The following is a 25,745-nucleotide window of genomic DNA, read 5'->3' on the forward strand; positions in this document are numbered from 1 at the left end:
CACCTGGCCTTGGTCACCGTCAGAAGACAGGATACTGGGCTAGATGGAACTTTGATCTGACCCACTACGGCTGGATTTATGTACTAGGGAGTTTAGTGAGCCCAGTGTAATGGGAGGGAGCAGGAAAATCCCTGGGTGTGCAGAACACCGGGAAGTTAGAAGCCATAATTCAGGAGCAACAGACCCTAATGAGTCTGGAAAAGCTGAGTGTGAAAAATAAGAATCGGTGCCATGTGACTCTGGCAATGAGAGGAGCCTGCAGAGAAGAGAGACTGTGGCTATTACACACGGCGACGGGGGAGCAAGACTCCCAATGTCTCAAGAAGTTTCACTACCAGCCTAGGCCATTCTGACACACTGAGATACCATCCAGACCAGTGAGGAGTTGTGTCCTCTGGGTGAGTTTCACTATTCTGCTGCTGGAGCTCCCTTGTCTGGATGCTCCCAGCCAGCATTCAAGGACACACTCAGTGTCTGTGTGACAAGTAACCCTTAAGCAGCAGCTCTGTTTCCAGCAGCCGGCTTGGGCGACGGAGCTCCCGACTCTCCAGGGACCGGAAGTGACGTTGGGCAGAGGAGGAAGGAAGTCCCCCCCGGGGCAGGATGGGAGATGTAGTTCTTGACTCTCCAGGGAGCGGAAGTGACGCTGGGCCGGGGGAGGGCGCGCCGGGCAGTGAACGCGCGCGGGGCGCTGCGGCTCTGCCTGGCTCGTGCGGGGCCGTTGGATCCTCTCCCGGAGCCGGAGAAGAGTTTTTGTGTCTCCCGGCTCTGGGCATGCGCAGATCGGGGGGTTGGGGAGAGCCCCGCATGCGCAGAGGCAGAGCTGCCCCGCTGCTGCTCCCTGGGGCTGGGGGCCGGGCTGAGCAGAGGGTCTGTGCCGGGGAGACCTTCGTTAACTCCCCGTGCCCGGCCCGGGCCCTGCTCCCGCTGGAGCCACCCCGTGCTGCGGAGCTGCAGCCTCCAGGTACCGGAGCGAGCCCCGGGGGCGGGGCCGGGGCCGGGCCGGGCCGGGCGGCGACTCTGCCCCGTGTCCGAGGGGGACCAGGCATCTGGCAGCGGCGGGATCTGCTCCCTGGGGGGCCCGCGCCGCGGGGTGGGGGGCTCGGAGCTGCTGCCTCAGCAGGAGCCCAGCGCCCCGCGGGCCCGGCCAGGCTCTGCCCTGGGGTTCCTGCGTGTGGCTGGGCGGGAGGCTGCCGGGGTCTGGGAAGGGGCGGATGGGAAATGTCTGTGCAGCCCGGACGTGGGCGGGAGGGGAGAAGAGCAGGAGACCCCCAAGGAGTGGGGAGAGAAGGGGGGGGGGCTGAGATCCCCTCGGATTTCCCGCTGCCCTGGGGACCCCCGTCCTGCCCCCTTTCTTTCTAGAGAGCAACGAGCAACATCCAGGGTGACCCCCCCCCGCCCATATCGCTGAGAGGGTCTTTGTTCTCCTCCCCCCACTGTACCCCATTAGCTCCCCACTTCACCCGTGGCCCGTTCAAATCTCAGGTTTCTGGTGTCTCCGCCGCATTTTTACCTGCAGTGACTTGTCCTTTTTTTCGGTGGGAAATCGTTCCCCTGAGTGATTTCTGAACTGGCAAGAGGGTTAATGGGCAGAGGCTGGGAGAGCCCTGAGACAGGGGTACGGCTGGGCTGGGCTGGGGGGCCACTCTCTGCTGGCCACAGGGCATGGGAAGGCCCAGGAAGGGGAGGGAGGAGCAAGCATCCCCCAGGGAGAAGGCTCAATCCCAGGTTTCCAGTCCCGGCTACTTCCCCCACCCTGCCCAACCCACTGCCTGCTAGTCACATTCCCAGACACTATGGCCAGCCCCTCCCCTTCTGACCTGACTCCAGCCCCACTCCTTTCCCCTGTGAAGGCCACATCACCCAGGGCTCCCTGCTGGCCACGTGAATGTGAGGCAACAAGAATCCATCCCATTCTGTTGTTGTTCCCCTCAAACTTTCCCTCTTTTCTCTTGACCTGTTAAATGGTGACATAACATCTCCTCAGATGCTGGGCTTCTCTCTTATATTGGCAGATCCTTAGTTTGTGCCCCATTTTCTCCTCAGTTCTGAAATACTGATATCAAATTCTTGAAAATCTTCCTGCTTTTCTCCGCAGGTGTCTGCGTGAGATCAGGGCTGTTATTGTTCTGAGCATGGCTCAGGCCTTGACTGAGATCAGGTGCCCCAGTGTGCCGGGCACTGCACAAACCCTAACCAAGTTTGGGGCACCTTTTGTGCCAGGAACTGCACAGACCCTTACAGAAAGCAGGGACCTTGCTGTACTGGGTGCTACAGTGACCCCGACTGAGCTCCTCCCCCTTTTTGTGCCAGGCCCTGCATCAACAGCAAGTGAAATCAGGCTCCAGTTGTGCCAGGTACTGCAGAGATGGCAAACAAAATCAGGGACCTTGTTGTTCCTGGAGCTGCAGAGACCCCAAGTGAGATCTGGGTCCTGTTCCGCCAGGCACTGCAGAGACCCCAACATAGGTCAGACCCCGCTGTTGTGAAGATCCCAAGTGAGATCTGCACCCCTGTTGTGACAGGTAAAACTGAGATCTGGACACCCACCCCCGTGCAAAGGAGTGCAAGACTCTGGCCCAGATTAGAATCTCATAGAAGATCAGGGTTGGAAGGGACCTCAGGAGGTCATCTAGTCTAACCCGCTGCTCAAAGCAGGACCAAATCATTGGAGCCAGGGCTTTGTCAAGCCTGACCTTAAAAACCTCTAAGGAAGGAGATTCCACCACCTCCCTAGGTAACCCATTCCAGTGCTTCACCACCCTTCTTGTGAAAAAGTTTTTCTTAATATCTAACCTAAACCTCCCCCGCTGCAACTTGAGACCATTACTCCTTGTTCTGTCATCTGCTACCACTGAGAACAGTCTAGATCCATCCTCTTTGAAACCCCCTTTCAGGTAGTTGAAAGCAGCTATCAAATCCCCCCTCATTCTTCTCTTCTGCAGACTAAACAAACCCAGTTCCCTTAGCCTCTCCTCGTAAGTCATGTGCTCCAGCCCCCTATTAAGAACATAAGAATGGCTGTACTGGTTCAGACCAAAGGTCCATCCGGCTCAGTATCCTGTCTGCCAACAGTGACCAGTGCCAGGTGCCCCAGAGTGAGTGACCCTAACAGGTAATGATCAAGTGATCTCTCTCCTGCCATCCATCACCCACGTTTGACAGAGGCTAGGGACACCATTCCTTACTTATCCTGGCCAATAGCCATTAATGGACTTAACTCCATGAATGTATCCAGTTCTGTCTTAAACCCTGTTATATTCATTTTTGTGCCCTCCGCTGGACTCTTTCCAATTTTTCCACATCCTCCTTGTAGTGTGGGGCCCAAAACTGGACACAGTACTCCAGGTGAGGCCTCACCAATGCCGAATAGAGGGGAATGATCACGTCTCTTGATCTTCTAGCAGTGCTCCTACTTATACAGCCCAAAATGCCGTTAGCCTTCTTGGCAACAAGGGCAAACTGCGGACTTATATCCAGCTGCTCATCCACTGTAACTCTTGGGTCCTTTTCTGCAGAACTGCTGCCTAGTCACTCGGTCCCTAGTCTATAGCAGTCTATGGGATTCTTCCATCGTAAGTGCAGGACTCTGTACTTGTCCTTGTTGAACCCCATCACTTTTATTTTGGCCCAATTCACTAAATTATCTAGGTCCCTCTGTATCCTATCCCTACCCTCCAGCTTATCCACCACTTCATACATAGTCTGTATCCATAACTTCAGATACAAACATGATACATGCACACAAATAGGATAATCATATTCGGCAAATCATAACTTTTCCAATGACACCACACATGATGCATATTGCACAAAATGCATTATAATTCTGTCCTAATCATATTATAATCATACCACTATGCTGAATATGGGGTGTCCTGTCAGGCAGGGTCTTATTTCAAGGCACAGGAGTTGGGAATGGAACTTCCCCTCTTTGTGGAACAGGAAATAACCCTCCAGCCAGGGCTGGGAAAATGTCCCAGACTTCCAGTGCTGGAGCCTGAATCTACTGACACTTCATTAGTTACCACCACTCCCAGTCTTTGTGGCAACTGCAAACTTTATCAGTGAGGATTTTATAGTCTCTTCTAGGTCATTGATAAGAATCTTAAATAGCACAGGGTCAAGAACCAATCCTTGCAGGAACCCTCCAGAAATAGATCCACTCAACCATGGTTCCCCATTTACAATCACAGTTTTTAATCTATTTAACATATACCAGGTTTATTTTGTATCATTCTAGTTTTTTAGTCAAAATACTGTGCTGAACCAAGTCATATGCCTTACAGAAGTCTAGGTATATTGCATCAATACTGTGAGCTGGAGCTGGTTCGCACCGGTTTGCTAGAACCAGTTGTTTAGAAGCCCTTTTAGAACCGGTTGTTCTGCGAGGGACAGCTGGTTCTAAAAGGGCTTCTAATTTTAACCGGTCAAAAGTGGCGCCTTAGGCGCCGACTCCACGGGTGCTCCAGCCCTGGAGCACCCAAGGGGAAAATTTGGTGGATGCAGAGCACCCACCGGCAGCTCTCTGCCCCACCCCTGGCCGCAGCTCACCTCCGCCTCCTCCCCTGAACGCGCCACCCTGCTCTGCTTCTCCACCCCCCCAGGCTTCCCGCAAATCAGCTGTTCGTGTGGGAAGCAGGCCCAGGGAGGCGGAGGTGAGCTCAGGCGGGGGAGGAGGGCCACCCGCACCGCAGCAGGTAACCGGGGGGGGGGGGGGGGGAAGAGATGGGATGGGAACCGCTCCCCGCCCCAGCTCACCTCCGCCACCCTTGGCCTGAGCGTGAAGCCACTGCCTGCTTCTCAGCCCTCCCAGGCTTCCTGCCGAACAGCTGATTCGCGGGAAGCCGGGGGGGGGGGGTGCGGAGAAGCAGAGCGGGGTGGTGCGTTCAGGGGAGGAGGCGGAGCGGAGGTGAGCTGGGGCCAGGCACGGGGTGGGGAGCTGCCGGTGGGTGCTCTGCACCCACCAATTTTCCCCGTGGGTGCTCCAGCCCCGGAGCACCCAGGGAGTCGGTGCCTGAGGCGCCACTTTTGATGTGATCAGTGGGGGAGCGGCTGCTCCCCCCTAGCTACGCTCCCCCGCCTCTAGGAGCCAGAGGGACCTGCCGGATGCCTCCTGGGAGCTGCCCCAGGTAAGCAGCCCCGGGACTCCCCACCTTGCCCCCCGGCAGGTGCCTCTGGCTCTTAGGCGTGGAGTGGGCACCCACTTCGGTGGCCCACGAGACCTTCCTGCCCGGTTCTGGGGGCAGCCAGGGGACAGGGAGGGGGTGGATGGGGCAGGGGTCCTCGGGGCGGGGGGGGGGGTGAAGGAACGCGGGGGGGTTGGATGGGGCAGGAGTCCCAGGGGGCGGGGATGGGCAACGACCCCCCTCGTGGGGTGAGGAGGGAACCCGTTGTTAAGATTTTGGCAGCTCATCACTGGCTGCAACCAAACTTTTGATCTCATCCACTAAGGATATCCAATTAGTTTGATAGGATCTATTTTTTCTAAACCTTTGTTAATGGGTACTAATTATATTACCCTCCTTTATTTCTTTATTAATGAAATCCAGTATTGGATGCTCCATTATCTTGCCCAGTATCGATGTCAGACTGACACGCTTTTAATTAGCTGGGTCATCTCTCTTACATTTTTTAAATATTGGCACAGCATTAGCTTTATTCCAGTCTTCTGGAATTTCCCCAATGTTCCAAGTCCTAAGTAAATTCAACCTTAACAGTCCACCACACTCCTCCACCAGGTATTTTAAAACTCTTGGATACTAGTTGTCTGGACCTGCTGATTTAAACATGTCTAACTTTAATAGCTGCTGTTTAATGTCCTTGTGAGTTATTGTTGGAATGGAAAGAGTGTTGTCATCAACATCTTGTGATATGACTACATCATGTGTTTTTATCCAAACCCAGGAGAGAAATATTTATTGAACACTTCTATCACTTCTGCATTATTTTTGATAATTCCACCATTTCTGTATAGTAATTTACCACTACCATTGTTAGGATTAATTTTGAACTTTATAAACCTTTAAAAACTTCCTTCTTAATTTCATTGATTGATCATTGATTTCTGATAGCTTCCCTTACCAATTTTCTACAATTCTGACCTTCTATCTTATATTCTTTACTATCGACTTCCCCTTTCTTCCATACAGTTTATTTGTAGAGTTGGGATTCCTACCAGGGAGCCAGGCTCTGGCTAGTAGGTATGTGATGAATGTGAAAACCCTGCCTTAGTCTGTCAGCTGGGAGACACAATGGTTCTCTTTTTCTACCCTCTGATGCCTCCTGGCTGCTCTAAGCAAGGTGGGGGTGGGACTCTGTTAACATGTGCCTCCCGAAGCTTCCATTTACCTGGTGCTGCTGTTCTGTGAATAGTGGGGTTGTGACTGGGGCAGCAGATACTGAGTGTTGGACTCTTGCTGTTTCAGAGACCGGTGACTTTCGAAGAGGTGGCTGTATATTTCATCAGGGAAGAGGGGGCTCTGCTGGACCCCACTGTTAGAGCCCTCTACAGGGATGTCATGCAGGAGAACTGTGAGACTGTGGTCTGGCTGGGTAAGGAGTCCTGTCCACTGGGTTATAAGAAGCTGTGGGGTCTCTAAAGAACTTGAATAGTAATAACTTTATACCTGTATTTGTCATGCAAGTTTTGACAAGTTCTGCCCCTCCCGCTCCCCCCCACTGTTTTTGCCTTATCTCCCACCCACTAGAATAATTTTTGGACATGTGCCTTTTTGGTGTTGTCAGTCATTTTAAAATTGCATTTAATTTGTCATTATTGGATACATTAATAACTACATTAATAACTAGAGCTTTCATGCCTTTTCCTCATTTTAAAAGGAAAATATGCTGCCTGTAGAATTCTAAATTGAGTAAATAGGTGTATGACTCATGCATGTCTTGTGTGACAGTCGGATGAGCTCAGCTTTTGATAGGAGAGTGTATAATGTTGCCATTCAGGACCCCATGGGTGAAGGGAGAACAGAGCTGTGGGAGGGGAGGAGAAGCGGGGAGTAGCTAATTCTCGGGTGCTAGGACATGAGGAGTGTATGTGCTGGATTAGAGTAAGAAGGAGCAGGGAGGGATGAGGTAGTGAGAGACGAGGAGGGAACATAGGAAGCTCCCAAGGTGCCTGGACGTGGTGGTGGCTGAGAGTAATGGGAAGAAGGTGAGGGAAGTGTGGAGGAAAGGCATCCAGGAGGTGGACTGGGTGGATCAGTGGGAGGTAGGAGAGTTTTGGGGATCTAGAGCTGTGGGGGATCCCAGATCTTTAACCCCAAATCCCTGCCCGGGCCTTTTTGCTTTACAGCCTGCACTCCAGTTTTATTTCTGTTCAGTTTCACTTCATTATACATTTTCCCCTAAACATTATTATTTTAACTCTTGACCTCCCTCTCCCGCTCATTACCCTCCTCCCCATATAACCTTCCCGTCTCTATGCACAGCAACCCCATCCACCGACCCTGAGTCCTTGCTGCATTCCTCCCTCCCACAGCAGGGCCACTACCCAGGCACAAATGGGCACCTTGTTGATGATGTCAGGGTGGTAGTGTAGCCTGTACAATTTTTACACCTACATACTGGGGTACAACTTGCCCTTTTACATGGCTGCTCAAAGTTAATTGAGAAGATGAAATTTGGTGAAACACAGAGAAACTTAATTTAATACAAGCAGTTATAATTGGAATTGCAGCTAGCAAGAGATGTTAAGAGTAACAAGAAGGGTTTCTTCAGGTATGTTGGCAACAAGAAGAAAGTCAAGGAAAGTGTGGGCCCCTTACTGAATGAGGGAGGCAACCTAGTGACAGAGGATGTTGAAAAAGCTAATGTACTCAATGCTTTTTTTGCCTCTGTCTTCGCGAACAAGGTGTTAGCCGACGGCCAAGGATGTTTGGTGAGGTGCCAGCTATGCCCGTTTATACCATCCGTGACTTTAACCGCTAGGACGCACTGTCCCTTCGCGGCAGGCAGCCCGGGCTAGGCTGATGGATGCCCCAAGGTCCTAACCACCCGTGACTTTAACTGCTAGAGCTCAGAGCTCCTTCGCAGCGGGCAGTCAATACTGACTGACAGGTGCCCCAATGGCAGCACTAAGAGCCTCTCCACACCCGTGACTTGAACTGCTAGAGCTCAGAGCTCCTTCGCAGCGGGCAGCCAGGATTGACTGACAGGTGCCCCAAGAGTTTGCCCCGTGGAGGCGGCACAACTCAACGCTAGGCTCTTAGTACTCTCACCTAATGGCCAGGCTTTAGAGCCAAAACGGCTGAGGTTCTTTAATTGTGTTGGCTGCTTTACAGTAAACCAGAGAAAACAAGTCAGGCTTATGCATAAATGGTTACCAAAATTTATTAAGCTAGATTCTAATCATGTGGTTACAAAATTGCTAGTGCCTACTTATTTAAATGTAGAGATGTTACACACACAAACAAGTTACAAAACTGAAGCCACAATCCCAAAGAAAGAAAACAAAGTATAGAGCTCTATTTCAAAATATGTGTACACTAAAGATAGGAGATCAGGTGTGGGTGCTTCTTACCCTCCTTGCATCTCTCGATTCCAGCGGTGCCAAGCCAGGATCGGTCACTCAATTCCGCGGAAAGACGAATAAGGGACAAGGCTTAGGGACCCTCTTAGCTGCAGAAGCCTTGGGAGGCTGTCACTTATCTGACTAGCAGATAGATAGTGAAAAGCACTCAAAAATCATGGTGCTGTAGGTCCCCTACTTATACCTCTGTACTCCTTTATTCTCTTTCTCCTTTCTTATGCCAAATTGAGGCTGGTCTGTCTGGGTGACGCCAGCTTTCGCAAGAGTAGTTTACACTTGCAAGGGAGAGAAACAATAAGTGTCGACTACTGGACATTTCTTTTATCAGGGTAAATATTTTCCCACCTAGGATGTTGGTGTGTGTGCATCACGCTATTTAGTAGGGGCTAAGAGCCATGTCTGTCACAGGGCCTCTGCCTGCTGTGAGCTTAATCGTTGTATATGTTCCCAGAGGCACATTGTAGCAGAACACCTGTGCTTTTCACAGCTTCAAAGGCTGTGCTGGAATATATGTTTAGTGCCCTGTTCCGGCTTCCTCCTGTGTTTCCAGCAATGCTGGTCTGAGGGGGGGGGGCTGGCTGTCTGGCTACACAAGGTCAGCTCCCAGACTACTGCACTGGGCAGCACAGCATGGGGAGGAGGTGACCAGCCCTCTGTGGAGAAAGAAGTGGTTCGGGACTATTTAGAAAAGCTGGACGTGCAAAAGTCCATGGGGCTGGATGCATTGCATCCGAGAGTGCTAAAGGAGTTGGCGGATGTGATTGCAGAGCCATTATCTTTGAAAACTCATGGCAATCCGGGGAAGTCCCGGACGACTGGAAAAAGGCTAATGTAGTGCCCATCTTTAAAAAAGGGAAGAAAGAGGATCCTGGGAACTAAAGGCCAGTCAGCCTCACCTCAGTCCCCGGAAAAATCATGGAGCAGGTCCTCAAGGAATCAATTCTGAAGCACTTAGATGAGAGGAAAGTGATCAGGAACAGTCAGCGTGGATTCACCAAGGGCAAGTCATGCCTGACTAATCTAATTGCCTTCTATGACGAGATAACTGGTTCTGTGGATGAAGGGAAAGCAGTGGACGTGGTGTTCCTTGACTTTAGCAAAGCTTTTGACACTGTCTCCCACAGTATTCTTGCCAGCAAGTTAAAGAAGTATGGGCTGGATGAATGCACTATAAGGTGGGTTGAAAATTGGCTAGATTGTCGGGCTCAATGGGTAGTGATCAATGGCTCCATGTCTAGCTGGCAGCCACTATCAAGCGGAATGCCCCAAGGGTCGGTCCTGGGGCCGGTTTTGTTCAATATCTTCATAAATGATCTGGAGGATGGTGTGGATTGCACCCTCAGCAAGTTTGCAGACGACACTAAACTGGGAGGAGTGGTAGATACGCTGGAGGGTAGGGATAGGATACAGACGGACCTAGACAAATTGGAGGATTGGTCCAAAAGAAATCTGATGAGGTTCAACAAGGACAAGTGCAGAGTTCTGCACTTAGGACGGAAGAATTGAATGCACGGCTACAGACTAGGGACCGAATGGCTCGGCAGCAGTTCTGCAGAAAAGGACCTAGGGGTTACAGTGGACAAGAAGCTGGCTATGAGTCAACAGTGTGCCCTTGTTGCCAAGAAGGCCAACGGCATTTTGGGATGTATAAGTAGGGGCGTTGCCAGCAGATCGAGGGACGTGATTGTTCCCCTCTATTCTATGCCATGTCTAGTTGGCAGCCGGTATCAAGTGGAGTGCCCCAAGGGTCGGTCCTGGGGCCGGTTTTGTTCAATATCTTCATAAATGATCTGGAGGATGGTGTGGATTGCACTCTCAGCAAATTTGCGGATGATACTAAACTGGGAGGAGTGGTAGATACGCTGGAGGGGAGGGATAGGATACAGAAGGACCTAGACAAATTGGAGGATTGGGCCAAAAGAAATCTGATGAGGTTCAATAAGGATAAGTGCAGGGTCCTGCACTTAGGACGGAAGAACCCAATGCACCGCTACAGACTAGGGACCGAATGGCTAGGCAGCAGTTCTGCAGAAAAGGACCTAGGGGTGACAGTGGACGAGAAGCTGGATATGAGTCAGCAGTGTGCCCTTATTGCCAAGAAGGCCAATGGCATTTTGGGATGTATAAGTAGGGGCATAGCGAGCAGATCGAGGGACGTGATCGTTCCCCTCTATTCGACATTGGTGAGGCCTCATCTGGAGTACTGTGTCCAGTTTTGGGCCCCACACTTCAAGAAGGATGTGGATAAATTGGAGAGAGTCCAGCGAAGGGCAACAAAAATGATTAGGGGTCTGGAACACATGAGTTATGAGGAGAGGCTGAGGGAGCTGGGATTGTTTAGCCTGCAGAAGAGAAGAATGAGGGGGGATTTGATAGCTGCTTTCAACTACCTGAAAGGGGGTTCCAAAGAGGATGGCTCTAGACTGTTCTCAATGGTAGCAGATGACAGAACGAGGAGTAATGGTCTCAAGTTGCAGTGGGGGAGGTTTAGATTGGATATTAGGAAAAACTTTTTCACTAAGAGGGTGGTGAAACACTGGAATGCGTTACCTAGGGAGGTGGTAGAATCTCCTTCCTTAGAGGTTTTTAAGGTCAGGCTTGACAAAGCCCTGGCTGGGATGATTTAACTGGGAATTGGTCCTGCTTCGAGCAGGGGGTTGGACTAGATGACCCCTTCTGGGGTCCCTTCCAACCCTGATATTCTATGATTCTATGATTCTATTCGACATTGGTGAGGCCTCATCTGGAGTACTCTGTCCAGTTTTGGGCCCCACACTACAAGAAGGATGTGGAAAAATTGGAGAGAGTCCAGCGGAGGGCAACAAAAATGATTAGGGGACTGAAACACATGACTTACGAGGAGAGGCTGAAGGAAGTGGGATTGTTTAGTCTACAGAAGAGAAGAATGAGGGGAGATTTGATAGCTGCTTTCAGCTACCTGAATGGGGGTTCCAAAGAGGATGGATCTAGACTATTCTCAGTGGTAGCGGATGACAGGACAAGGAGTAATGGTCTCAAGTTGCAGTGGGGGAGATTTAGGTTGGATATAAGGAAAAACTTTTTCACTAGGAAAGTGGTGAAACACTGGAATGCGTTACCTAGGGAGGTGGTGGAATCTCCTTCCTTAGAGGTTTTTAAGGTCAGGCTTGACAGCCCTGGCTGGGATGATTTAATTGGGGATCGGTCCTGCTTTGAGCAGGGGGTTGGACTAGATGACCTCCTGAGGTCCTTTCCAACCCTGATATTCTATGATTCTTGAATCATAGGCAAGGATCAATATGCATTATGATTAGACTAAGGTAAGTATAGTAAAGAGAGTCTTGCACTGTGCATACTTCCAAGTTATGGTCACCATTGGAAACAAAGATCAAGGGACAAGGGAGTCCATCAAAAGGAAGTCCTTCCTTCAGTTTACACTATCTTGGTGACCTGACAAATGAAAAAATGGTAACTGAGAGGTATTTTATCCACTTATGGTAATAGGATTGCTATATACTATATCTGCTCCTTTACTCTTGTTAGGGGGCTTATTCCTTCACCCACTTACTTCCCTGGTCCTTCTCGCATGAACAGAGAGCAACAATACCCGAAGTCCAAAGGTGCAAACAATTCGATGTTTATTGGGGTGAACTTCCAGCAAGCATGATTCCAGTTTCCTTCCTTAGTATCCTCCTTCCCAGCTCTGACACCACAGAGCCTTACACCTGTGTCCCTGTTCCCATTCCTACCCTTAGCCAAACATGATTCCAACTTCCTTACTCCCATTCCCTGTTCCCATTTCCCCCTTTAGCAAAACATGATTCCAATTTCCGAACCCCCATTCCCATCTCCCCCATCCACACCCACCCCCTCCCACCCACACCCACTCACTTCCTCATTGACTACAGATTATATAGTAAAACTTGAGTTCTGCTTAGCTATACCTTAACCAATCACTTTCCTGAAATTTAACAAACCAATCCTAACATATTGTAACATGATTATGTAACCAGTTATATCCCACCACCTTAATTAGTTTACACCCAGCAAAATTAATTATACAGCAGATAGGAACAATCACAGAACCAGAGAGATTATACAGTCAAACAATAGTAAAGTGGGAACTATAATGACAAAACAATACAGAAGTGAGGATTTCACATCCCAGCTATTGATAAGTGAGTTCTTGCCAGACAGGATGCTATCAAACTAAGTTTCCTTTTACATTTTCTAGGCACTTCCCTTTCTCTGGAGGTGATAGGAATACAATCCTGTCCTGATAGTGCCTAACAGCCCAATAGCACCTTATTTCAATGTGACTAGTTTGGAATGTGAGGATGTGACTGTTTGCTTCCTAGCTTATGGCTGCCTCTGCTGCTTAGCCAGAGGCCTTAGCCTAAGAACAGGGCCTCAGACTGTCACAGTAAGAGAAGGCCCTTACACCAGCAGACAGTGATTTTGATTCTTTCTTTTATACCTCTAGAACTAGCCAAGTGATAAGAATACCCCTAAATTCTTAAAGTACAAGCCTTTGCAGACAGGCCTGAATATCTTTATCCTAACAACTCTGATTACAGTAATGTCAATAGCTGCCCCACCCCATATGTGGCCTTTGGGAAGTCCATAATTAAGCATCAAGCATTAATACTCATGATTTACATCACTTATTTACATCACTATTTATTAATAATGCTAATATATGAATGCGGCCCAACTGCTGAGCTACTGCATAGCAACCTAACTGCTAAAGCCTGCCCCCTTCTTTCAGAATCCTGTGGTGTATTGCACCTGTTGGTGATTACTTGTTAGTCTTTTAAAATGTGGAGTCAAAATATTTCACCTGGGATTCTCTCCTTATTCTGAGGCCTATTCAGCTAAATCCTAGACTTCATCATAATCACTCCCACAAAGCTTCAACCTAATATAAGGCCCTTAACTGTAGCAAGCTTAGGCTACGTTTACACTACCATGGTCATTGACCTACGCTACGCAACTCCAGCTATGTGAATAATGTAGCTGGAGTGAACATAACTTAGGTTGAGTTACTGCAGGGAGTACACTGCGGGGGGTCGATGGGAGAGCGTGGGGATAGAGTACAGGAGTTGACTGGAGAGCCAGCTGCAGTCAGTCTGCAGTTGATTTGGCGGGTCTTAACTAGACCCACTAAATCGACCACCAGTGGATCAATCTCAGAGCGTGGATGCTGGCTGTAGTGTAGACCTGCCCTTAATAGCCCATTTATTTATGTTCACCTCCTTGACCCTCCATGCATATTGCAAGCTAATAAGCAATTTTCTGAGAATGACATTTTATCTCTAGCGCGTATAAAATTGCACACAAGACTTGAGACTAGGTCAAAGATCATAAAATCAGGTCGGGGTGAAAAGGAGTGAGAGTTTGGAGAGACTCTTGGCCCCGCTGTCTCCATCTGCAGCAGCCACAAGCTGCCTTCCCTCCGGGCTCCTTGGATCTTGGAGCCTGTCCGTTCTGACATTGCATGGCCCAGTTCTTGTTTTTTACATTCTCCTTTTCTGGATTCAGAGTAGCAGCTGTGTTAGTCTGTATCCGTAAAAAGAAAAGGAGGACTTGTGGCACCTTAGAGACTAACAAATTTATTAGAGCATAAGTTTTCGTGAACTGCAGCTCACTTCATCGGAAGAATTAGAGGCTGTTGCTCCTGAATTTCAGTGTTTAATTCCCCAGCCTTCTCCACACACTGGAGGAATTTAAGTCTCCCTCCCTTTTTCCTGAATCACTAGATTTCCTAATTCCCCACAATGTGCTTTTGCAATATCACAGTTCTGGGACAACTAAGCCTCTGACCTGCCTCCATGGTCTGCTCAAGGAATGCCCGCTCAGGTATCAGGTCTCTAGCCAGCCCCTCTCTATGGGTAGGGACTCACATGCCTCTCCTTTTTGACCAGGTTTGAGGATTGCAGCTTCTCCTACATTGTGTTCACTGGACTAACCTCCAGTTCCTGTGCTTTGCTTTTTCTCCAAGGGCTGTAAGCACTGTGTGTGAGATAGAGTTGGGAATTTTGGTGATACTTCTATGATGCCAATACACACCTCAGTTTCCCTCTCTGATTGGTATTGCTATGATTAGAAAGAGCAGGAGACACGAGGTGTTTTGTCATGGGGTGATATGAATGGGTCATTAAGGACTGGCTGGGACCAACCCACATCAATGGAACACCCGACAGAGACAAGGGAATAATTGTCACCTGTCCACGGGAGGATCTCCCCTTGGCTGAGTGAAGCATTTGTGGACTCATTATGTTTTTGGGAGCAGGAAGAACTGGGCTTGCAGATGCAGGGAGCTCTATTGGAGAGAAGACAAATGGACAGGTACAGTGAATGGAAACCAAACTGTTTTCTAGAGCAGCATGGCTCAAGGGCATTGGCCAGCATGGACTATATTGTCGTCTTTGCTTCTCTGTCCTAATCTAAAGACTTTCAATGCTGCGTTTCGATTGACCAATAAACCCTGCTATGTTTTAAAAGTCTGCCCAGTGTCACAGCACAAACTTGCACTGTGCATTGAATGAGGAACAGTCTCTGAACAGGAGTGTCATTCAGTTGGACCTGTTGGCAGAGCTCACAGGTTGAAATAGTGTTGAAGCCAGAGGCTCAGTCGTAGGTGTTGAAGCTACATTGGCCTATCATTGGGGGGGTCCAGTGCACTCAAGGTGCACCTCCCAAGGACTGTTTAAAAGCCAGGGCATTTCACAGATCCTATGGATCCATGACAGTGTCAGTGTGCCTTATAGGAAAAAGATGTAAAGCAAGAAGAGCATCAAAATGCATATTTCCCATCAGTCCTCTTGGGAATCCCCGATCATTTCCAAAGTGTATTAAAACCTTCTTTAAAAGCTTACGTCTTGGTTATCAGGTCATGTCAGTTTGTAGCCCAAAAAGACCCCCTTCAGTCAGCTCAAACTCAGCTGTTTCTCCCCAAAAAGTCTGTCTGTTGTCTTCAGTCTCCTGAATGAGTAAAATCAGTCACTGCCCCTTTCTGTATGGGGCAAAGCTTCAAAAGATGAAGTTCTGTATAACCAGCCTTTAGATCCAGCCTTAGTGATACCAGATTGCACAGGAAACCTATCCCTCAGCCCTCCCCGGTATCATCTGGCCCATCTCAGCATCATAGTCTGTGAAGTATTCATGCTTTCAAGGGCTGGCTCAAAGATACAGATAACAGTCATAAATAGGGTCAGTGTTTGCTGGCAACGAAAACAGAGTAGTTGACAAACATGAGCAATATATAATCCTTTACAGCCTGAAAGTGCATTGTGGGAGAGGACAGGAGCCCGCTGTGTGGGGGAGGTGGGGCCCAGACACTGGGGATTGAGAGCCTAGAGCCGTCTGTGTGCTGGGGAGACGGGTCATGAACCAGCTGCATGCCGGGGAGATGATCAGGGGACAGGTGTTGCTGACACAGTCAAGAGCAGGTGCGAGCGCCGTCTGCTCTGCAGCATGATGAGGGTGCCCGGCGTCCCACTGGCAAGTGCCCTGCCTCTCAAGGGGAAGCTCCACCGTGTTTTTTCTGAGCCCAGACTTGTATGAGGAAGGAAGAAACTGGTAGGAAGTCTCAAAGCAGCCAGTCCCCAGCCTTTTCCCTGTGCCCTGGGGAGGAGTCAGGTGTCTCCAGGGAGAAATCTGGGGTTTGTGACCCTGCATCCCCACCCACCCTCTGTTCAGCTATTCTGGATGTGAAGGGTGATTCCAGAAATGAAGAGTAATTTCAGGAAAAAATGCAGTAATAGCAGCAGTTTCCGGATAACACTGGCCCTAGTCATAACATTAAATACAATAGTCTCAAGAGATATACCTGTGTTCATCAGATCTGTCACTCTGCCTTCACATCGTTCACTCTGCTGGTGGGTTCTGCCTCGTCCCCCATTCTGTGTCTGTCTTGTCTATTTAGATTGTAAATTCTTCAGGGCATGGGCCATCTACTATTCTGGGTTTGTACTGTGCCTAGCACAACAGGGGCCCACGGTTAGTTGGCTCTTAGGCACTAAGGTAATGAATGTGATTTATAATAATAACTCTCCTGCCACTTTGAGCCAAGGACGCTAGCCTTGGGATGTTACTTCTTAAAAATGAGCTGGGGTTCAAACCATGGAATATTCCTTGTGACAAGTATCCCACAAATTCCATGGACCTTCCTTGTTTTCTTTGCCTTCCCAGGGTTTCCAATTTCCAAACCTTATGTGATCTCGCAGCAGGAATGAGGGGAACAGCCGTGGGTCTCAGACCTCTATGGCTCTGAAAAAAAGTGCTCCTGAGACCGTCTGCACAGGTGAGGAATTGGGTCAAGCATCTCAATAACTGTCAGTGAATACAGGAAGCATTTGGGATGCCCTACAAAGACTCTCCAAGTTGTAAGCTGTCCAAGTTCAGGATTGTTCCCTGCAGATGTGGAATCATTAGGTAGATGTCATTCATGGCTTCCCACCTATCCTGACTGACAGTTGGCAGCAGGTCCCTCCCCAGTCTCACTTTCCCCTGAGAGTTCTGGTGAGATGCACGCCCAGAACTGATACCTTCCTCTCTCTCCTCTGGGGAAGGGTTTGGGGAAAATCAGCTCCTGATAGGTTTGATCTCTCCTGCACATATTTTGGTTTGTTCACACCTTTTTCCATTCCTCTCTCTGGTGCAGGGAGTGACCTATGTCTGGATTCTCTCTGTCTCCCATCAGGTGACGGGATGGTGAGTGAGAACGAGGAGACACCCCAGCAGGAAGATGCTGAGCAAATAGAACCACATGGGATGTTATCAGGAGTATCCAAAGGGAATGTTTCTGGGAGTTGTGCACTGCCAGAAAAAGCAAAAGCCTGTGAGATTCAGGACAGGCCAGAGGAAAACTCAGACCTTATTACATGCGAGACCATCAGCTTGGAAGAGACATGCTACATATGTCATGAGTGTGGGAAAAGCTTCAGTGGGAACTCTGACCTTCTCACACATCAGAGAATCCACAGGGGAGAGAAACCCTACACATGCTCTGAGTGTGGGAAAAGCTTCAATCGGAGCTCACATCTTAACAGACATAGGAGCATCCACACAGGAGAGACACCCTACGCATGCGCTGAGTGCAGGAAAAGCTTCAATCGGAGTTCAAGCCTTATTAGACATAATAGAATCCACACAGGAGAAAAACCCTACACGTGCTCTGAGTGTGGGAAACGCTTCAGTTATAACTCAGTCCTCATCTCACATCAGAGAATCCACACAGGCGAGACACCCTACATGTGCTCTGTGTGTGGGAAAAGCTTCAATCAGAGCTCAAGCCTTATTAGACATCAGAAAATCCATACTGGGTGGACACCCTACACGTGCCCTGAGTGCGGGAAATGCTTCAGTTATAGATCAGCCCTTACCATACATCAGAGAAGTCACACAGGTGACAAACCCTATGGATGTTCTGAGTGTGGGAAACGCTTCATGGATAGTTCAGCCCTCGTCACACATCAGAGAATCCACACAGGAGAGAGACCCTTCATGTGCTCTGAGTGTGGGAGAAGCTTCAATCAGCGCTCACACCTTATCAGACATCGGGCAATCCACATAAGAGAGACACCCTACACATGCGCTGAGTGTGGGAAAAGTTTTAAGCGGAGCTCTGCCTTCATATCACATCAGAGAATCCACACAGGAGAGATGCCCTACACGTGCTCTGAGTGTGGGGAATGCTTCAGTTATAGCTCAGCCCTTACGAAACATCAGAGAAGCCACCGTGGAGAGACGTCCTACATGTGCTCTGAGTGTGGGAAAAGCTTCAATCAGAGCTCAAGCCTTATTAAACATCAGAAAATCCACATATGAGAGAACTGTAATAAATGCCTTGATTCCAGCTGGCCAAAGATTATTTTTTACAAAATCACAATTGCCAATTCCCACATAGTGACCTTTGCACCATGTTCACCGTGGTCTCTCAGCTCCCCTAGATGAGTTGCCTGCTTCTGCCTTTTTGCAGCTCCCCGTTCTTTGGGGTCAGTCCTGTGATTTTTTTCCTATCCTCTTTTCCTTTTGAGTTGTAGGAGTGTGTCTCCCTCCAGCCAGGAATGTTCGTCAGCTCCAGGTAGGGGAGAGAGATTTGACCCAACGAGCTACACTGAGGCAAAAACTGCCTGGGCCTTACATTCACTAGGACTGTACGTGGTGTTGGCTGCTCAAGTGACCTTGTTGTAAAAAGACAGTTACAGTGGTAGTGCAGATGTAGCCCAGGTGCCGTGGTTGGCATTAGCTTTCCCCTTGACCTGACCTAAACTCCATCACTTTTCCTAGTCTAAACAAACCCTGAGCATCACAGTTATACTGTCCCCCCATTTCAAAGCAATTGTTAGTTATCAAGTTCCCCCTTTAGGAACCATTTTTTTCATTCCCAGTTGCTCTGATGTTGCTTCAGGTTGTGCTGGAGACCAGATATTTTTATTACCATTTTCCTCTCTTAAAATATATTGAACTGTAACAGAGAACAGGAACAGGGCACGGATAGGGAAAAATGTTATTTCACCCTCTGTAGCAACAGAAGAAGATAGGGTAAGTCACAGGGATTCCCTTATTCCCCATCACCAACCCAGTACCCCTGTTGTTAAAGTGGTTAGGTCAATATTTTTTCTAAAGGGCTGGGAAGAGTATTCCCTAGTAATGACTTGTAACTAAGCAAAATACCCATGCATTTGGCTCCCAAAGAAGCTGTGGCTCAGGTCCTGCAGGAGATTGCTCCTGAAGAAATCTCCTTCCTAATCTGTTAGGAATCATGTTGCTTACTATTTGGGAAATGCAATCCCTATCTAGGTAGGGCTGGGAAAAATGGAAGTGACATTTCTATTCAGCTCTTCACTGTCAGATGCTGCAAATGCGTAGAAAATGATATCTGTGTTGAATGTGATATAGCTGCAGAAAGATGCTTATTTTTAATAGATACCTGACATGTGGTGTCTTACAGGGATTCTAAGCCACTCCTGAATTTAGTCCCTAATTTGAATGTGTGCCACCAGATTAAGGAAATAAAAGGGCATATTTGGGGGAGTTATACCTCACTTTCACTACTGATATATTGTGTGGTTGGTGAAGAATTCTATGACAGAGAAGTGTAAAATTACTCCAAGTAAGGTCAAAGATTTGACAAGAACTCAGGTAGAAACTGCAGGTACGAGTGGTTGATTTTCACCCTAGAGGTGGAAGCTATGGTAACCTGTGGTCCAGGTAAACTGTTTTTAGAACACTGCTCCCCAGTTAAGTGCCACTGATCATGGTCCTAAAGGATGCCATGATTAAATTGGGAACAACTGTCTTTTACCATTTGGAGCCAAAGTTTCATGAAGCACAGAGAGAAACAGCTGATTCCTTCAGAGCCATTCCATGCCTATGGGTCCCAATCTGGCTGACTTGCTGGACAAGAAGCACTTCCATGCTGGGCAAATGATGGTAGCCAATGAGGAAATGTACCAGATTCCAAGTTCAGACTGCAGGAGACATGAATGCTGAGTCCAGAGTCTGTGGTTTGGTCTCGTAGCTTTGCTATTAAGTCATGCATTTGTATCGCTTCTCCACCTGCTGCTACATTGAGAGATTAGAAAGTGTGAAAATAGAGCATAGGTGCTTTTTCTCATAATGCAACCTTCCCACATAGTGTGAGACCCCTTCCACCCACACTTATGGGAGAAGATCCAGGGAGAAATGAACTCACAGAAATGGAAGGCTCCTAGGTAACTGTAGAATGTGACTTCACACAAAGCTGACTGGGTAGAAATGGGAATTAAGAGAAAACTGCCCTATAGGTTTATATTTTGTAATCTTTAAATGAATTGTTACCAGCGACAATGAAATTAAACATGAAGTTAATTAATTAGTTAACCCTTCCTTCCTAGCAGAGGAAGCCACACCCTGGAAGCTCTGCTGGGCATGCTCCAACTGGAGAACACGTATAAAAGTCTGCAGAGTTTCTCAGTCTGGGCTGACTACCGGAGGGGAAGGAGGCACGCCGCCAGCTCCTGAGGAGGGACAGCCCGCACTCCAGGATCCAGAGGCCAGCCAAGCCGAGGCCCAGATGGAGGATCCCCCAAAGTGGAGCACACTGTGTTTATGGTAGGGAGTGACCCAGGGGAACTTTGAAGACAAAGTGTGTTAGAGCCGCAACAACACACGGCATGTTGCAGGCGGATCCCTGTCGAGCCAAGGCCAAGGGGAACCCCGCCACTAGCAGGGCCCTGGGTCGGGACCTGGTGGAGAGGGTGGGCCCAGGTCCCCCTACTAGCCCACCCACACTGCCCTGACACTTGGGGCGAGCTGCATGGACTCCGGCCACCAGGCTGCATTACTCCGCCAAAGGGGGGGCGGTGGCCACTGGGCCGCACTTCTCTGACACGGTGGGTGAGCTGCATGGACTCCGGCCTCTAGGCTGCACCACCCTGCCTGTGAGGGGGAAGGTATTTGGACTCTGGCCATTGGACCACACCGCCCTGATACTTGGGGCGAGTTACCTGGACTCTGGCCACTGTGCCACACCACCCTGCCTGTGAGGGGGAAGTTATATAGACTCTGGCTGTTGGGCTGCACCACCCCGCCTGTGAGGGGGAAGGTATTTGGACTCTGGCCATTGGGCCACACCGCCCTGATACTTGGGGCGAGTTACCTGGACTCTGGCCACTAGGCCGCACTACCCTGCCTGTGAGGGGGAAGTTATATAGACTCTGGCTGTTAGGCTGCACTACCTTGCCTGCGAGGGGGAAGGTATATGGACTTTGGCCATTGGGCCACACTGCTCTGACATTGGTCATTAGGGCCCACAACCCCGATCAAAGGGGTGATTGTGCAGAAACATGCCATTAGGCCACATTGGGCCGCCCACAGAGAGATGGGCATGGGAGACTTGAGAGTGGCGAGGGTTCGACACCCCATCCCACCCCGCCACAAAGGGGTGCTGTGGTGCCAGACCCGCCACAGGCTGATTATGTGATAACTTTCAGTGTTCCAATATAATTCAGGTTTTCTTCTAGTTCTCTCCCTGCCCCCTCCTACTATATAGGAAATTGTTGCTAATCCTGAAATTAAAACCTCACTCCAAAGGAATTAGAGTGGAGGAATATGTGAGAGAAATAGCATGGATGAAAATAGAGACCTAGTATAGACTGTCATTATTTCTATTTAAAATTGAATTTATTTTGATAAATTTTTAAATAAATCATCTGTTAGGAGGAAAATTACTTGAGACAAGATGTGTAACAGCCACAGAGTTCCCCAGGTCTCTTGTTTTCAAAGCAAAGATGTCACATAAGGCAGGACATGTCAAAATCTAAACTGGTGATGGATGTGTGATGGGAGCTTTTCTGGGTTGTTTTTTTGGGTTTGTTTTTGCAACCAGTTATTTTTATAGGTGCTGAGGCCCCTTTTCCTTTTAAGTACAACACTTTAACTCTCAGGCCTGGCTCTGGAAACCTTCTCAGAACTGGCCTTGTGTTTCTTTCATGTGTGATATCTTTGGGGTTCACACATCCACACTACATGTGGTTCACAGCAACAGATACTTTGAGAAACCTGCTGGGTTAAGTGGGCCTTTTCCAAACTGACATTGGCCTAAAGTCTGCCTCAGTTCAGCTGGATTGGGACACATCTGTATCAAGGGAGTGGTTCACACCTGATTTTCCCAGAGACCTCGGGGGAGGGTGGTAAAATAGGATAAGTAGGAATCTACAACAATGAAGTTAAAGATCAGGGTGAAAGACCCTCACTTTGCAGGTCAAAAAGCCTGTTCTGTTCATTCCTTCTGACACATCTGGCACTGGTCATTCTCAGGCAGCACATGGGGTTAGATGGACCCTTGGTCTGACCCAGTATGGCCAGTCTTGTGTTCTTATGTAAGCCCTCTACAGCCTTGTCTACACTGGCAAGCGTCTGCACAGTCAACCAGATTTCTGCAGTGTAACTTCTGAGGTGTGCACACTGCCAAGCCACTTAGTGCTCAGAAACTGCTCAGTAGCAGTGCTGTAAAATTAGCACCCTGATGAGAGGCATACAGCTTTCTGTGCCGGGGCTACAATGCTGCGGTGCCCCTGTTCCATTACAGCTCTGCAGCTGGCCTCGGGTAGGCGTCCCACAATCTCTGTTCTCATCTCTCTGGTCATCGGTTTGAACTCTACTGCACTGCCCTCAGGTGACCAACTGGGAACGCCACCCCTTAAATTCCTTGGGAATTTTGAAAGTCCCACTTCCCACAGAGACCAATTATGGTTACAGACCCATCCTGAAATTAGAGCAGGATATTTTAAAGCTTTATCTCATAGTAAAGTAACACAATTCAAGCATGTCATCGCAGAGGAGCAAGTACTCCGTCATTTCGTATTTATTGCTACTGATCTCACTGAAAAACTTCTGTGGTGCTGCTCCCAGCACTTCAGGGAGTTTTTCCTCTTCTCCCTTCCAGCTGTGGTTGTGGGACTGCTGCACCTCTCCAAATGGCCAGCTTTGCTCTTTGACTTACATCCTTCGCTTATTTGAATGAAGCTGTGTCTGCTACCAGTTTAATTCATAGCTGAGACCTCAGGCACCAGCAGCTAATTACAAAGGCTAAATTCCCATTGCCATCAGTGGGAGGTTATCCAGGGCTGCAGGATTTGGTCCATGATCAACCAAGGTGCTACAACAGCTGCACTCTTACATGGTGAGTCCTGCAGCCTATTACTAAACTGCTCTGCCATAGTCTGCAGGGTGGCCTGACTTGCTGAGAATCTGGCAGAAGAGAGACCCTGGAGCAGAGAAGGAAAATGTCCTCAGCAGTCATAGCTGGCAGGAGCAGGAAAGGTTGGGTTTGTTTTCAAATTTCTCTGCTCAAGCCTTTAATCATTCCTGTGGCTCATCTCTGAACCCTCTGCAATTTATCAGGGAAAACCAACCAACCAAACCAGGCTGTTCTGAGTGATGTAACAATCTATTGCCTTCCAAGGTTGAATATCAATCAGATCATTCTGTTCACCCAAGAGTTCAACTTTAAGGCCTTCTTGTTTTCTAGTTCCAATCCAATCCTGTGCCACAGCATCATTGTTAACTCGTCACTTGGTCACTTCACGTTCACAGAGCTGGCAGGTCTAAATCTTTCCTCCCACACCAACATGAAAAAAATCAGTGACAGAAAATGCCCTGAAGCCCCTCTGCTGCCTTGCCCACTAGACTGGGGAAATACATGAGGGAAAGCGCTTTCCTCTCTCCTCCTGACCCTGAGTAACATTTCTGTCTGTCCTTGAGATCCTGCCACAGGGACAAGGGTTGAGGATGCATATGACATGTTAAGGCTTCATTGATTTGTTCATTCCTTTACTCCTTCATTAGTAACAAGGGTGCATGAGCTCGAAATAATCCAGCTCTGACTTTCACACAGGAGGCTATTTCCAGGCTCACAATTACAAAAAAAAATAAAAAAATCTGTCTTTCTAACCTAAACAAGTTGAATCTGAAGTCATTGAGCCCCAGCATGCCTTTCTTTCATCCAGTATTTTTGGAATATATCACATTAACTGGGTAGGTCTTCCCCTAGGAAGTGTCTGTCCAGTGGAAGCACCCAGTGCACACTCCCCATTTACGAACTCATCTTCAGTATATAGGCCATTGAACCCAGCAAGGAGGGGAGGATCCCTTTGGTCGGGCTCCAGCCTAAGCAAGCTCCTGGAGCCAGAGCCTGGCAAGCCTGAGTCAGCTGGCCTGGGCCAGCTATGGGTTTTCAATTGTACTGTAGACATACACTTAGTGTCAAAATCCCAGCTTTCTCATCAGGAAATCAAGCCCTAGTCCACCATGTGACAGGTCAGGCTAGTCACCACTATATTCATGAGGTCAGAACCAACAACTGCCCCTACATAGGGACTTAGGGGAACAACTTGTCCAGCTCCTGGAACAGCTTTGTACAAACATTTCTCCCATCAAAATGATCAAGGCTTTTAAAATGAGAGTAAGAGAACAAACTAAATCAAAACCAGAGAAACTGCTGTCAATCTCCCCACCACACACACTTTGGGTCTGAATTTTTCTACTGAAATTTTGAGGCAATAAAACTCTCACTGCTATTGTCCAGAAACAAACCTAAACCTTCCGTGAACTATCTAGGACTTTGATTGCTGAATCACCAGTGCTTCAGCTCCTGTGAGATTTGCAGCTGCCCAATACTGCTCCTATTCCAGGGGAGCAATTCTTGACTGCAGTAAGCATTGATCTCAGCCCTGTTCTGTGTATCACAGGTCCCTCTAGGAAAGGGCAGTGAATGGTTCTAGGGTCCAGTGATCCTCATTCAAATCAGGCCAGAACATGAGAATCCTTCCCCTTTCCCAGGCTGTGGGAGGGGAGACGTTTAAAGGAGCTCTCTGAGCTATAGCATGTGGCTAAGTAAAGAGAAAAAGCCCTATATTCTCCCTCTGCTTTGGGTGCTGGGTTTACTCCTGCAGCATCTGCTACCCACGTAGTCCGTATGGATCACCCCTAACCCTTGATGCTGCTCCTTTCTACAGAATGTGAAAGGAGCGGAGGCAGTGCAGGAGCCTTCTGAGGACACAGATCTGAGGCTTTGGGAGAGAGAGATTGTCTGAGACATCAGAGCGCTATAAACCATGCAGCCACCTCCTAAATCAGGGGCCTGTTCCAGCCCTGAGTCCAGGCTACCAGGGTCCCTCCCACAAAGCAGGGTGCCCACAGACTGCAGCCTGAAAATAGGCAATCGAAACTAACTCATGCTTTCCCTGTCGTGGCTTCCCCTAGACCAAATGGCATCCCAGCCAAGACGCATCTTTGGTGCGCCCTCACCCCCAATTTGTTAAACCTTTGAATACCTTTTTTATTGCATTTGTAGCTCATTTCATGATTTCAATGTACAATTTGGATGCATGATTTTCTGTGTCATAAGACAATAAATTTGCATGCTACGATCTGTATTTATTCACGCCATATATAAGCAAATAAATTCATTTCCTTTAAGCATATAGAAACTTTTTAATTTTAACAGTAACTGAAATGTACTAATGTCTAGAAATTGAACTGTCACCAACACAGGGTGGAGCAGTATTAAATAGTGTTACAGTAAGAGACAGAGTTAGAATGTTAACCCTAGTCCTTTAGTTCAAAGGTCGCTTTTCTCACCTTTCTCCTCATGAACTGAAGTGCAGCATTACAGAGATCGAAGCACTGGCCAATCTCCTTTTCAAGTGATGAAATAGCAAGTGATGTCAGT

The 25,745-nt window shown here is 48.5% G+C and overlaps 1 pseudogene; it reads left to right on the plus strand.

Moving 5' to 3' along the window:
• The first annotated feature begins 654 nt into the window (after positions 1-654).
• LOC142068366 (uncharacterized) lies at positions 655-25,492 on the plus strand (annotated as a pseudogene).
• The last annotated feature ends 253 nt before the right edge of the window (positions 25,493-25,745 follow it).

This window comes from Caretta caretta, chromosome 5 (genome assembly GCF_965140235.1).
Source record: "Caretta caretta isolate rCarCar2 chromosome 5, rCarCar1.hap1, whole genome shotgun sequence".
Taxonomy (NCBI): domain Eukaryota; kingdom Metazoa; phylum Chordata; order Testudines; family Cheloniidae; genus Caretta; species Caretta caretta.